This window comes from Lontra canadensis, unplaced genomic scaffold (assembly GCF_010015895.1).
Source record: "Lontra canadensis isolate GAN:19392208 unplaced genomic scaffold, GSC_riverotter_1.0 scaffold60, whole genome shotgun sequence".
In the NCBI taxonomy this organism is placed as follows: Eukaryota; Metazoa; Chordata; class Mammalia; order Carnivora; family Mustelidae; genus Lontra; species Lontra canadensis.
In genome coordinates, this window is record NW_022631054.1 from 3,807,428 (window position 1) to 3,823,163 (window position 15,736).

The window sequence follows — 15,736 nt, forward strand, 5'->3', positions numbered from 1 at the left end:
AATCGTCTAGGATTGTTCTCCCCTTCTCTCAACCATGTTTTTGTTTTTGGTGTTTAACATACTTATGGTGTGGTGCCTGGGTGGCTCAGATGTCTGCCTTTGGCTCAGGTCAAGGTCCTGGGGTCCTGGGATGGAACCCTGTATGGGGCTCCCTGCTTGCTCAGTGGGGGACCTCCTTCTCCCTCTCCTCCTGCTCCCCCTGCTGTGCAAGATCTTTCTCTCACTCTGTTAAATGGGTAAATTAAAAAAAAAAAGAACAGTTTTAAAGGGACACACAAATAAAATAAGGTATGGGTGTTTCTAGACTTCTCTTAAGTGTATACATGCTTTCTGAGGCACCTGGGTGGCTCAGTAGGTTAAGCCTCTGCCTTGGCTCAGGTCATGATCTCATAGTCCTGGGATCAAGCCCCACCTTGGGCTCTCTGCTCAGCAGGGAGTCTCCCCGCCCCCTTCCCCCCCCACCCCCTGTGCCAGCTGCTCTGCCTACTTGTGAGCTCTCTGTCAAATAAATAAATAAAATCTTTAAAAAAAAAATACATGCTTTCATTTACAAAATGTATCATTCTTTTGTGGTTTTAAGCTTCATATGTTTAGTATTGATTTATTTTGATAACTTTCTGCACAGGCTTGTGTGTAGGATTCATTTATGGTATATGTGTTTTTCATTTTCATTGCTGTACAGTTTTTTTTTTTTAAGATTTTATTTGTTTATTTGACAGAGATCACAAGTAGGCGGAGAGGCAGGCGGGGGTGGGGGGGGTGGGGGTGGGGAAGCAGGCTCCCTGCTGAGCAGAGAGCCTGATGCGGGGGCTTGATCCCAGGACCCTGAGATCATGACCTGAGCCGAAGGCAGAGGCTTTAACCCACTGAGCCACCCAGGCGCCCCTGATTTTATTTTTTTTTAAATTCAGTTAGCCAACATACAATAAGTACATCATTAGTTTCAGATGTAGCATTCAAGAATCCATCAGTTGTGTATAATCGTTTTGATTTTTTTTTTTTTAAAGATTTTATTTATTTGTCAGAGAGAGAGAGAGATCACAAGTAGGCTGAGAGGGAGGCAGAGGGAGAAGCAGGTTCCCTGCCAAGCAAGGAGCCTGATACGGGACTCGATCCCAGGACGCTGGGATCATACCTGAGCCGAAGGCAGCTGCTTAACCAACTGAGCCACCCAGGTGTCCCTGATTTTTTTTTTTTTTTAAAGATTTTATTTATTTGACAACACAGACAAGCAAGGGGAGTGGCAGCTAGAGGAATAGGGAGAAGCAGGTTCCCTGCTGAGCAAGAAGATGGATGTGGAGCTCTGTCCCAGGACCCTGGGATCATGACCTGAGCTGTAGGCAGATGCTTAACTGACTGAACAACCCAGGCACCCCTCATTTTGATTTTCTAAAACATAGAGATATTTGTCAATCTCTACTTTTATGGTTTATAACCAGAATATTTTGTTTGTAGTCCTTTTTCATAAGTTCATATAGATTCCTATATTTTCTTCTGTTTTATAAAAATGTTTTTTTTAGAGAGAGTGAGTGTGACAGGGGGCAGAGGGAGAAGGAGGAAGCAGACTCCCTGCAGAGCAGAGCCCGAAGCGGCTTGATTTCTTGACCCTGAGACCATGACCTGAGGCAGAATCGAGTCAGATGCGTAACTGACTGAGCCACCCAGGCACCCCGATGTATTTTCTTTTAAAAGTTTCAGAGCTCCCGCATTGGGCTCTCCGTTCAGCGTGTGTGTAGTGGAGTATAAATCCTTTGCCAGGGCTCAAATCTTCTAAACTTTATGCATGAGAAATTGGAAAAATATTAATGTATCTAAAATCTAATTTCCAAGAAATAAAAAGCAGGATTGCTAAATCAGGGATGACATGAGTCATAAAACTCCATGTAAAAGAATCAGTGTGATAGGGGCACCTGGGTGGCTCAGTGGGTTAAGCCTCTGCCTTCGGCTCAGGTCATGATCTCAGGGTCCTGGGATCAAGCCCCACATCAGGCTCTCTGCTCAGTGGAGAGCCTGCTTCCCCCCTCTCTCCGCCTGCCTCTCTGCCTCCTTGTGATATCTGTCTGTCAAATAAATAAATAAAATCTTAAAAAAAAATCTAATTTCCAAGAAATAAAAAGCAGGATTGCTAAATCAGGGATGACATGAGTCATAAAACTCCATGTAAAAGAATCAGTGTGATAGGGGCACCTGGGTGGCTCAGTTGGTTAAGTTTCCAGCTTGATTTTGGCTCAGGTCATAATGTCAGGGTTGTGAAATCAAGCTCCGCCTCATACGTTGGGCTCGCCACTCAGTTGAGAATTTCCTTGAGATTCTCCCTCTTATGCCCCTCCCTTGCGTGCTGTCTCTCCAATAAAATTTTTTTTAAAAATGAGCTTGACAGATGATACATTTCTCTTAGTGATTATACCAGTTTTTATAGCAATCTGTTTTCCTAGTTAAACTTAAGAATATAGGACTGATTCTGGTGAGCTGTTACATTAACTATAAATGCGATGGAATGAGATGCATTTTGTGAGGAACGTTCTGCTTAGGGGAATGGCTCAGTGATCTTGGGAATTGGTATTTTGTGGGAAGAGGAGGCTTGAGCTTCCCTAAATCGTGTTTACAAATTACTGTTGGGTTAATATTGGCTGCAAATTTATTTTCTAGAATTAGAACCAGAGAATATGGACATTTTGGGATAGATTTCCAAAATTGTTGATGGGATTCTTTCTAATAGTAAGTTTAGTTGAAAATAAGTTAATTTGGTGGTATACTGAGAAGCAGTTACTGACTTTCATGTCAAACCTAGTAATACTCCTGATTTGTAATTTAAAAAAGGAAAAACAAAAAATCTCCAAAGGTGATTGTTTTAATGGATTTTCCAGCCTATGATCATATCTTCTTGTTTTTGATATTCTGTCATGAAATTTGGCCTCTTTTCTGAAAATGAAAGCAGATGTGATTCATCTGAAAGTTGGTTGTCTTGGTCTAATGCCCTGGTTTAAATGGGTTGTTAATTAAATTCTGTTTTGGATGAAATTTTTTTAATAAAGATAAGCAGTTGCGGAAGATAGACTCTGAATGTACCATCTTCTTTTCCAACTCTAAAATTAATAGTTTTTTGTTTACTGAAATTTTCTTTCAAATAGACCTTTAGTGAATTAGATTTATTCTTACTCAGCATCCCCTATGGCTTTCAGTAGAGCACATTTTAGGATGGTTTAGGAATGTTTAAGACTGATTTCATCAGGCATATTAAAGAACTTTTTTCCTTAGATAGCAAGTAATGGAAGAAAGGTGAGGAATCAGAGCCATCTGGATGAAGTGCCTTAAGGTTCTTTAACAGGTAAACGATTAGCATGATGACATGAAAGAATTGGGACACTGATGGCCAAGGGCCTTAAGGCTCTAGTTTTAGGTCACCTCTTGGGTAAAACCCTTCTTTTTTCTGTGCTCAGTTTCCCTTCTGTAAACCTAGGGTTGTGCTAGATATGATCTCTAGGAATGCTTCCAGTTCTTGCTGCTCTGTGACTCTTACTTCCAGTCCCATGTGTCCAAAACTGATACTCTTCTGGGTAGTGTTTTTGCCTGTAAGTTAGAGTGGATTGTGGGTTCTTTTTTTTTTTTTTAAGATTTTTTAATTATTTATTTGACAGAGATCACAAGTAGGCAGAGAAGCAGGCAGAGAGAGAGGAGGAAGCAGTCTCCCTGCTGAGCAGAGAACCCCATGCGGGGTTCCATCCCAGGACCCTGACCTGAACCGAAGGCAGAGGCTTTAACCCACTGAGCCACCCAGGTGCCCCGGGTTATGGGTTCTCAGTCACAGGGCTCTCTGCTCTTTGACAAAGTCTGCTCTTGACTGCCTTGAGGCTAACACACCCTCTACGGGGTCTTGTTGTAGCAAATTTTGTCTTTATTCTAGCACTTCAAGTCACAGTTATTTTTTCAAATAACTGAGATTTAGAAATAGATCCATAAATATGTAAGTGTGGGCTGTCTGGAAGTTGTATTAATAACCAGGTTCTCAGCGTAATAAGAGAATAATGAGATAAACTCCTGTGTTGTATTGTAGGGACTTGGAAGGATAGAGTTTCTGATTCATCTTTGTGCTTTCCATGGTGCCCAGGGAAGGAAACTAAGAATGATTTATTTGTGTATTTATTTAAAGTTATTATTATTATTTTTTTTTTTAAGATTTTTTTTTTAATTTATTTGACAGATCACAAGTAGGCAGAGAGGCAGGTAGAGAGAGACAGGAGGAGGAGGCAGGCTCCCTGCTGAGCAGAGAGCCCGATGCGGGACTCGATCCCAGGACCCTGAGATATGACCGTAGCCGAAGGCAGAGGCTTTAACCACTGAGCCACCCAGGCGCCCCTGAAGTTATTATTTTTAAGTAGTCTACACATTGTGAAGCTTGAACTCATAACCCTGAGATCAAGAGTTGTACCTTCCACCAACTAAGCCAGCCAGGTGGCCCAAGAATTATTTATTACTATTACTTGAATGCTTGCTATATTACTAGGAACTGTACTAAAATTTAGATTTTTCCTCACTTAAATATTATAGCAGCTTATGAGGTAGTGTTACTCCTCTAATTTATAGATCAGGAAACTGAGGCTTAAAAGGGAATGTTTTAAACTAATTTTTACATGACTCCAGGGCCTATAATATTTCTTGCTTCAGTATGCTGCCTAACAAAGACGTCATTCATAGTGTGCTCAGTGAGTTAACTGGGTGAAATACTTGTGAAATGTTTAAAAAAAAAAAAGTTTAAGTTCATTGTTTTTTGATCTTTATGATAGTATTTTTAGAAGAGACAGATTAGCCACTCCTGATAGGCCAATTGAATGTCTTAATAATAGGACATCCTCAAGGCAAGGTAACATGTGCTTGGGGGTTGTGTTCCAAAATTTAAAAGTTAAAGAAGGGAAGGGGCCTGGAAGTTGGATATAAGGAGGGTAGAAATTAGGAAGAGGACTGCTTTTCATTGTCACTCTTGTACCATTTGGCATTTTTACTATGTATGTCCTCAAAGGAAAACTAGGTAAGCAGAATTAAACACTTTGCTCAGGCAAATAAAAGCTTAGGTAATATTTCAAGTTCCATGATTCTGTGCATGTTTTTCCCTTTTATAAAACTATACATGTGCGACAACATGGATAAACGTTGAAGACATGCTAGGAGATAGAGACGCTACGTAAAAGACAAATCTTGTATTCCCCTTACATGAGATACCTAGAGCAGTTAAATTCATGGAGTAGAATGGTGGTTGTGGGTGGGGAGTTACTCTTTTATGGGTACACAGTTTTAGTTTGGGAAGATGAGAAAGTTCTGGATGTGGGTGGTGGTGATGATGGTATAACAGTGTAACAGAACTGTATGTGAAAAAATGGTTAAAAGAGTCTTTTATTTATTTCTCTATAGTAAATGTATAGCCGATATTCATTTGTTTGGTTTGTCACTCAGCAGACATGTACCTAGACACTGGGGATACAAAAACGAATTTGGTCTAGTAACATTACACTAACATGACACTAGTGGTTTTCAAGGAGATAGAGGTTTAAGTTTTTAGGAAATCGTAGCTTCTGAAAGTTTTGCAATGTGATAAAAAGATGAATTCTGGGAAAGCAACTGTTAGGATTTCCTGGCAGTCTTAACTGCTGGTTGATCCAGAGGATTCTGATGTGAATGTTATTTTGCCCCAAGGTACTTGAGCATAGCCTGAAAGCATGATTTTTAAAAACTACCAATCTGGGTGGCTCAGTGGGTTGAGCCTCTGCCTTCGGCTCGGGTCATGATCTCAGGGCTCTGGAGTCGAGCCCCGCGTCGGGCTCTCTGCTCGGCGGGGAGCCTGCCTCCCTCTCTCTCTGCCTGCCTCTCTGCCTACTTGTGATCTCTCTCTCTGTCAAATACTGAATAAAATCTTAAAAAAAAAAATTATAAAAACTACCAATCTGGGTGGAACCTGTCAGGTGCGCGGATGGCATATTGATCCTTCTCTGTCTCTCGTGAATTGAGAACCTGGGCACAGACTAGTGGTGTCATTTAAGCGGCAGACTCATCATCCTGGAATCAAGTTTAGGCTTGGGTTTATTGCCAAAGTGTAGGGCTTCTTTAAAAGGTTCTGAAGCTATACGAGTGTCTACCTCATATTCTGAGTCTACCATAGAGACAAATTCTGAATTCTCAGGAGAATGATAGTCATTGTTTAATGACCATGTGATTACCCATACTAGCTGGTGGAAGTCTGGTTTTTTAACTCTGATTTTTGACGTTGGCCTGTACCAGTAAGTATCGTTTGAGGTACTTCACATACATATGACTCATTCAGTTTTAATAACAGCTCTAGGTAGTGGGAATCAGTTCTACAGATGAGGAGACAGATAGTGGGATTTAATAAAGTAACTTACCACATATTTCAGAACTACTAGTTGGTGGTGCTGGGAATCAAAGGTAGTCCGCCTTTAGAGCACATGTGGTTTTGTATTATATATTGGGCCAGTGCTTTGGAACTTGCTTTGGGATGATTGATTACTAATTTTATTTGTCTAACTATATCATTTGTTGGGTATAAGGATTAAAAAGTGACAGTTTCTACCATTTGAGACCCCCACAGTTTTGAGAATTACTGCTCATTGAGGGTATATTCTTAAATGGCCATTTGCACTAAATGCCTTTGTTAAGCAAATGGCATAGAACCAGAGTTTGCAGACTTTTTCTCTCTAGAGAGAAAGAAAACAAATATTTAATTTTTTAAAATTTTTATCTTTTTAAATAATCTCTACACCCAGTGTGGGGCTTGAACTCACTACCCTGAGAGTCACATGCTCTACTGATTGAGGCAGCCAGGCTCCCCAAGAAAACAAGTATTTTATTGACAGAATTCAAAATGTAATAGTCGAATACAATTTTTGTAAGGCAGGTGTGTTACAGGAGTAGAATTCACTTTGGGAGATAACATTTCACATGGAGTTCAAAGTTAGCTTTATCCATCAAAATGGATGGCAGATGTTTATCTGTTAATGCTGAAATCTTTAGTGAGATTGCGCATATGTCATCTTTGAAAATGTCTTTACACAGACAGGTATTGCCAAATAATCCATGAGCATATGATTTTTTTGAGCATATGGTTTATTTGAGCACATTCATCACTTGGAAGGCATTTATAGAATTCTGTTAGATTCATTTCTTGATATTTGCCTTTTTGGGTACCATTACACTGCAGAGTAATCCTTTCCAATGGTAGATTAGATGGAAGTTTTGTGGTTTTTGTTTTTGGTTTTTTTTTTAAGATTTTATTTTTAAGTAATCTCTACACCCAAAGTGGGGCTCAAACTCACAACTTCAAGATCAAGAGCCTACACACTCACCTGACTGGCCCAGCCAGGAACTCCTAGATGAAAGCTTTTCACTTGCACATCTAGATGATTTTGAAAGATGGATATTTACTTTGCACTTTCCTGAAGATCGGAAATAATGCTGGAAGTGTAGTTTGAATGAAAAAAGATAGGTCTTTCAAGTTTTTGGTTTTTTTTTTTAAGATTTTATTTATTTATTTGACAGAGACCACAAGTAGGCAGAGAGGCAGGCAGAGAGAGAGGGGGAAGCAGGCTCTCCGCTAAGCAGAGAGCCCGGTGCGAGGCTTGGGGCTCGATCCCAGGACCCTGAGATCATGACCTGAGCTGAAAGCAGAGACTTAACCCACTGAGCACCCAGGCGCCCTCGTCTTTCGAGGTTTTGTGTGAACAGATATATCATTGTGTTAACTTTGATAGTACAGGAGGAGTGAATAAGGTAACTTTACATTACCTGAGGTTCAAACAGTGTTTACTGTTCAAGTTAATTTGCTGTTATAATGTATTTCCCATAAAAATGCTATTTTTTTGCCTTAGAATTTTTTACTGAATTCATTAAGAAACATTATCAAGTCTGCAAAAAAAGCTATTTCTAAAGCCTTTCAGTATTCAATAATAATGTTTAAGGGTGGTTCTTGAGAAAAATTTTAGGTTAAAAAAAATCCCATCAATAAAATTTTGCTGTGAAGCCATCGAACTGCTGTTTGGTAATGCAAATCAGGATCCGCCTTCTGTTTCTGACAAAAATTCACAGAACTGACGATGGTTCATTCAGTCGACAAAAGTGAATTGACAGTGAATGCAGATGACTTGACAGTAGTGGCTCAGCCTGTGATTAGAAGTTTTGTGGAGTACCTGCTGATGAATGTAACCCTGTGCTTGAAACACCTTAACATTTTCACAAGGCCTGTAAATTTGTCCAGTTAAGCCCTTTCTTTACATATTTTTTTACCACCATCATTGGTGCCACATCTTAGCAGATTCAAGTTCAGGTTGTGTTAGTGTTCTCTCAGGCGTCTTTGAAGATTCTCACCTGTAGTTGTTCTGTGTAGACGGTTCAGAAAGGCTAGCTCTTGGGTCATTTCAAACCCAGCATTGATTTCTGCAGTTAAACAGCTATGCAGTGTCTGTAATATCTGTTGAACCAAGAGGCAAGGAACACCACTGAAAATCATTCATCTCCCCTTTTAACAGATGTCCGGTTGTTGAGCAGTTTTAGATTTACAGAACATCTGAGAAAATAGTACAGAATGTTCGCATGTATACCTCATGCCCATTTCCCCTGTTAACAAATTAGTATGGTACATTGTTCATAGCTAATGAGCTAGTGTTGATGCATTGTTAACCAAAGTCCTTACTTTATGCACATTTTCTTAATTTTTACCTGATAACCCCTTTTCTGTTCCAGGAGCCTGTCTAGGATATCCTGGTATATCCTTTGTAGTTATGTCTCCTTAGACTCCTCTTGGCTCTGACACCTTTTTAGACTTTTGTTTTGGGTGACTTTGACAGTTTTGAGTAGTGTAGGTTAGATAGTTTGTAGAACATCCCTCAGTTGGGATTTTTCTCATGGTTAGACTGGGGTTAGGGATTTTAGTGAGAAAGACCTCAGAAGTAAGGTATCATTTCCATCATATCATACCAAGGAATATGTGTTACCAACATGATTTATTGTTAATGTTAACTTTGATCACCTAGCTAGGTTTCTCTGCTGTAAATTATTTCCTCCCTTCTATACTTTACTTTTTGGAAGGAAATCACTGGGCTCATTCCACTCCACTTATGGAATGGAGAGCTATGTTCCGCCTTCTGGAGGGTGGAATATATACATAAATTACTTGGAATTCTTTGGCATGGACATTTGGTCTCTTCTCATCCATTTATACAGTTATATCAGTATAGTCTCAGGGATATTTTATACTTTGAATTATCCATTACTCCATTTTTTTCAGTTTTTTTTTTTTTTTTTAAAGTTTGGCTCTTGAACACTCTTAGTTGGGTAGGAGTGTTCTTTTGACATACTCCCTTCATTGTGGTGGTTTTTCTATGTTTGTTTGTTTGTTGCACTTTTCTTCCTTTCTGGCATTACAAGATATTCCAGGCTTATCCAGTGTCTTGCTGGCGTCAGCCCTAGAGTTAGTCATTTCTCCAAGGAGCTGTGGTTTCTTTTATTGGAGAATATTATTAGAAATCGAGGTGTGTGGGGCACCTGGGTGGCTCAGTGGGTTAAAGCCTCTGCCTTCGGCTCAGGTCATGATCCCAGAGTCCTGGGATTGAGCTCTCTGCTCAGTGGGGAGTCTGCTTCCCCCTCTCCCTCTCTCTCTAGCTACTTGTGATCTCTTTCTCTGTCAAGTAAATAAATAAAATATTTTAACAACAACAAAAAAAGAAATCGAGGTGTGGATGCTAGATGTGCTTATCAGTACTGGAATGTTACTGCTTATAGGTCTTCTCACATGACAAAGCAAGGAAATATATGTGTGTGTACATACAGGAGCTATGTGTATAATAACATTTTATATATATGTAGAAATACTTGTAAATATTTCTGACGTATCTGTGTGTGTCCATTTTTATAAGCGAAACAGGAGCTTATACTGGTATCTCCACTTCTAATCCAGTACCACCTAGGTCATTCCACCCTTTCCATCTGTCTTTGTGGCCTCCTACTCCCAACAGTGAGAAGTTTGTCTCTCACCATCTGCCATTCATTTACTTACTAATTCCATACTTATTAATTCCAGTATACATATATAATGGTTTCAGAATTGTTAACCCATACCCCCATGGGAAACAACTTTAACGTCTAGAATACAGTGATTATGTGCAGTTCCTTTTGCTGTTTTCCTTGTTCCACTCTTTTCCATAGTTATTTAGGTCAGCTCCTTTCCCCTCCACCTGCCTTTTTTTTTTTTTTTAAAGATTTATTTATTTGAGAGAGAGAGAACACCCGTGCATAAGTGGGAGGGGCAAAGGGAGAAGGACGGAGAATCTCAAGCAGACTCCCTGCAGAGCGCAGATTCCTGATGCTGAAACCAAGAGACTGATGCATGTGCTTACCCGACTATGCCATTCGGGCATCCCTGCTTTATTTTTTAATTGACTACTGCTTTTGCTCCCATTGACATCGGCTTTTCCAGTCAAAAGGCTAATAGGCTTGAACAGAATGCTTTTCTCTGGACACATTTCTTTGGCTGCTGCAAACATGATTTAATCAACTCACTGTAAATAAATGGCTTTCCCTGTTAAGGTAACAAATGAACCACTCAGAAACTTACTTTGGTTGTAGCTTCATTTTTACTTTTTTGTTTTTGAGAAGATCTTCTGTTGCAATGAGATAATCTGTTTTACATTTTCTGATTTTCTTTTTTTTTTTTTTTTTTTTAAAGAGTTTATTTATTTATTTGTCAGAGAGAGAGAGAGAGTGAGTGAGAGAGCACACAAGCAGGCAGAGTGGTAGGCAGAGGCAGAGAGAGAAGCAGGTTCCCTGCCGAGCAAGGAGCCTGATGCGGGACTCGATCCCAGCAGCCCGGGATCATGACCTGAGCCAAAGGCAGCGGCCCAATCAACTGAGCCACCCAGGCGTCCCACATTTTCTGATTTTCTAACGGAATGCTGTTAGATAAGAATGTTGTGATGAGTGCTTAGTTTGGTGATGTCGACACACATCATATTCTTGGCAAAGTTAATGGTGTTTTTTCTTCTTCTTCTTTTTTTAAAATGTATTTTTAAGTAATCTCCACACTCAACATGGGTCAAACTCACAACCCAGAGATGAAGAGCCACATGCTCCACTGACTGAGCCAGCCAGGTGCTCCTTCTTCCCATTTTTTTTTTTTTTTTAAGATTCTATTTATTTATTTGACTCAGAGAGGTAGAGATCACAAGTAGGCAGAGAGGCAGGCAGAGAGAGAGGGAGAAGCAGGCTCGCCACCAAGCAGAGAGCCTGACGCGGGGCTCGATCCCAGGACCCTGAACCTGAGCCGAAGGCAGAGGCTTTAACCCACTGAGCCACCCAGGTACTCCTGGTGTTTTTTCATAACAGAATTTTGCCATATAAATCATTAACAAAATAATCCACACTCCACACTGCCCCTTAAATGGGTAACGTTCAAAGTCCGCTTTTGTCTTGTTTTAACATATGGAGGTACACTGGTAATTTAAAACTAGTAATAAAATGGCAGAATGCGTGGTACCTGAATGACTGAACTGTACCTGCGTCCCCGCAGTCTTTGGCAGCACAAGGTGGTGAGACCTCGTAGTCTCGTTTGCAGCTATTCCACTCTGCTGTTGTGTGAAAGCAGCTAGCTGTAAACCACGGAACACGGCTGTATTCTAGTAAAAGTATTCATAGACGTTGAAGTTTGAATTTCATAGAATTCTCACACATCCTGAAATACTCTTGATTTTTTTCAACCATTTAAAAATGTAGAAACAATTCTTAGCTCATGGGTGGTTAGGAAAAAATAAAAAGGAAAAATTAGGCTGGGCTTGATTTGGCCTTTGTGCATCATTTGATGAGCCCTTGATGTAGAAGGCCCTATATTCGCCACCCATATGGGAAGTATCTTTTTCTCCAAAACCACTTGTAGGATTTTCACCAGACTTGGATTCTGTTTTGGTTCCTGCTGATGCCATGGAAGGGGCTTAGAACAAACTTTGCACGGTTTTCTGTGGTAAAACACTAAAGGTTCATTTGCCCAGCTGTCATCATCTCCTCAATCCCTAGTATTTTTCCCCCCAGACAGGAAGTAGCTAAGGTTAAATTTTGTTCTTTTTTATTTTATTTTTTTAAGTTTTTTTTTTATTTATTAGAGAGAGACAGATCACAAGTAGGCAGAGAGGCAGGCAGAGAGAGAGGGAAGCAGGCTTCCTGCTGAGAAGAGAGCCCAGTGCGGGGCTCCATCCCAGGACTCTGAGATCATGACCCGAGCTGAAGGCAGAGGCTTAACCCACTGAGCCACCCAGGCACCCTCAAATTTTGTTCTTTTCTAAAGATACTATTAAAGAGAGAAAAGAAAGAGTATGTGTGCTGGAAGAGGAATAGAGGGAGAGGGGCAGTCAGAATCCATGCTGAGTGGAACCTGAGGACCCTAAGATCATGACCTGAGCCCAAACAAAGAGTTGGATACTTAATGGACCGTGTCACCCAGGCACTCCTAAATTTTGTTCTTTGGATATTTTGGTTTAACTTAATTAGAAGACACTGCTCTTTTGTTCACTTTTATTGGTATCTTGCTATTAATGCTAGAGGAAATTAGTCTTACACAAGCAAGTTATGCTTGGTGGTTTTAGAGGACTAGCTTTAAACTTAGGTTCATAGGAGCAGGCAGGGCCATCCTTGTGTTTTCTTCATGTTCTTTATCTCAGCAACTAATATTACTGTGGGTGCCTGAGGTGAGATGAGGAAAAAAATAATTCGTCTTTAACTTTAGGGGTACAAATATTATGGTCCTAGAATAATTAGTATTTACCCTCTGTTTGGATTTAGGAACTATGTTGTTAAGGTCTGGTAGTGTTTGGAACGTGGGAGTATTCTGAGGTGCACTGTGGTCTAAGCCACTCCTGTCCTTCACCTGGATTATTAGAGGCAATATCTATTAATTTCTTCTGACCTTGTCCCATTGAAACCTGTTCTATACTGAGCAGCCAAAATGATCCTTTTAAAACATAATTCTGGTCCTATTACTATTCTCCTGAAAACTCTCCATTGGCTGCCCACATTATGCAGAAGAAAACCAAAGTCCTAAAATGGCTTGCAGGACCTGTATGGTCACCCATATCTCTGTACCCCCATCTTTCCCCTAGAATATAAGCTCTGGGAATGAAGAGATACTTAAATTGTCGACCCACCATTGCCTAGAATAGTGCCAGGCAATGTGGTAGATACTTGATAAATTTTTTGTTGAATAAGTGGACAATTAGGGAAATTGTGTAAAAGGGGAAAAGGTCTATTGTTGGCAGTGCCATGGTGTCCTTGTTAATCATCTGGCATTTGACCAAGGGAAAAGTATGCCTGTGAATGTCCAGATGACACAGGCAGGACAAGCTGGGGAGGGTGCATAAAGACGGGTGGCAGGGATGACTCAAGGCTTCAGGTGTCTCCTTACTGTCACAGAGTAAATAAGGGCTAGATCCTCAGATTTGCTTCTTTACCGGTTGCAACAGTGGAAGATTGAAGATTTGTTGAGGTGATAAAATTCTTGCTGATGTCCAAGAGGAGGTTAATTAATAGGAAAGAAATACGGTGGGGTAGTAAAACGGAAGGGGGTGTGTGTGTGTTTGCTAGCTATCTGGTTAGAATCTTAAGGATGGGTGTATTAATAGAATAGCCCGTTTTCTTTAATTCAGTGCATTGTAGAGTAAGCGGTTCTCAGTCCTGCAACGGTCACTTCGACTTCCCTCCAGCTGACTGCTGTGAGCGCCTGTTCCTCTGCAGTTAGAAGCAAGTAAAGGCTTTGGCTGATGTAACCTAGGATATATTCTAAGAATAAGCGGCATGAATATATGGAAAAGTGTTTTGCAGGAAGGTTTTTGAAAGTGCTGTGTTACTAGGAACTAAGTAAATGTAAACACTGTCATTAATTTGGTGAAGGGGCTGACCGAATACTGTTACCTGAATAAAATAGTCTTAGCCTGTTAGTTTTAAGAATAAGTTTTTATTGCCTCTTCCTAGTGTTAATTACCTGATCACCTTTGGTATAGGTCAAGATTTTATTGCTTGGGTTTTCAGTTTACTCAGCAAACACATATCAGTGTTGGGTATATATAGGTTGTAATCCTTTGAGGGAAATTGACATTAATGGATGTAATGAGATGGGTGTAAGGCGAGACATGTCCATGGTAACACGTAGAAGCAGTACAGAACTCAGCCTATGTGCACCAGGGAAAGCTTGCTGGGGAAGGAGACCCCTGTAAGAATGAGTAGGGGTTTGTTTGGTGGGAGGGGAGGAGGGATTCTAGGCTGAGGGTTCACATGTACCAAGAGACCATAGCTTAAGCAAATACATTCCTTTCTTTTCCTGGCTAGGTAGGCAGAGTTCAGCTATGTGCAAACCACAGAGTTTAGAGAAAGCTAGGGTGGTTGTCTTTAATTGAGTGAATGCTGAGTAAGTGGGAAAAAAAGTGATTAAGACTGCATCTTCAGATTATTTGAATCTTGGGTGTCTTCCTACTCTATAGCAATATGAATGAACGATAAAGCTTTAATAAGCTAGGAGGAGTAAGGACATTCATACTTGTTCATCTTGGAACTTTGTTTTGGATAATACTATATAGCTTTGATGTATAGTCATGTTAGTAATGTTTAGAACTGAGTATTTAAGTAACTGGATCAGAAAGGTTATTTTGTGTTTTAAGGGAGGAGGATGCGAAGTTGTTTTAACTTGCAACGTGTTAAATTCAGTTCGGAATACCTCAGTTACATTTTTTTGTTTCAGATATCTAATTATTCTGAAGTAATTGTCCGGGTTAAATTGCGAAGTTTGTGAATTAGTCTTGCATAATGCAGACCATAGCACCTGAAATATTGCCAGTGAGAGTATCAGGTTATAAGGGGAAGGTTTTAGTTTTCCGTTCTGCAGCCTTACTGTAGGTAGGGGGTTGGATGGATAAAAACCTGAGTGAGACCAAAGACCCTCAGGCCAGTATGCCTTGAGAGAGAAGGTCCACTTGGAGTGAAGTCGAGGGTTAAAGTAGAGTTTTTGCATAGAGATTTGAAGCGTCTGTATTTCATGATACAGTCTGCAACTGCTCGTTTCCTCTTGTTCCAGAATTGTATCCTGACTTTGTAAACTGGAGAAGCCAGTGACACTGCCAGTGTTGTTCCGCAGTAGTGTCTCTTCGGGATCTGGTGGACGTTGAATCATTGTTCAAATAAGGTAAATGTATGGTGCTAAAAGGAACTAATAATAACTTCATTGGCGTATAAAACCAGCCTTATGTGTTAAAGGGTTGTTCAGAAAGGGGTGCCTGGGTGGCTCAGTGGGTTAAAGCCTCTGCCTTTGGCTCAGGTCATGATCCCAGGTGGGATCGAGCCCTGTATTGGGCTCTCTCCTCAGTGGGGAGTCTGCTTCCCCCTCTCTCTGCCTGCCTTTCTGCCTACTTGTGATTCTCTCTGTCAAATGAATAAATAAAATCTTAAAAAAAAAAAGAGTTGTTCAGAAGATTCCTTAAGGGAAGTTCTGCATTGTTAAGCAGTGTTTATTTTTCAGCTTAATAAACTGAAACAGGATGATAAAGTAGCTCTGCTCTCCTCTCTGATTCTAAGTTGTAGAATCAGCACTTTCTATTTTACCTGAATAATACATGTTTATTCATTAGGAAGTATTGAAAAGATAATCCATAAACTTTATGTGTATAATCATTGTTAATATTTTGATGAATAGTTTCTTTTCATA

The 15,736-nt window shown here is 40.2% G+C and overlaps 1 protein-coding gene across 3 annotated transcripts in view; it reads left to right on the plus strand.

The window, feature by feature from the left end:
* The window catches only part of THRAP3 (thyroid hormone receptor associated protein 3), a 71,947-nt gene that overhangs the window by 10,417 nt on the left and 45,794 nt on the right, over window positions 1-15,736 (plus strand). For 2 of the 3 annotated variants that reach the window (XM_032877259.1, XM_032877263.1), the window contains exon 2: window positions 15,110-15,217. The exons of the other annotated variant lie outside the window; for it this stretch is intronic. The gene's annotated coding sequence lies outside the window, so the exon portion shown is untranslated. The remainder of the gene's footprint in view (window positions 1-15,109; window positions 15,218-15,736) is intronic. 3 annotated transcript variants of the gene reach the window in all.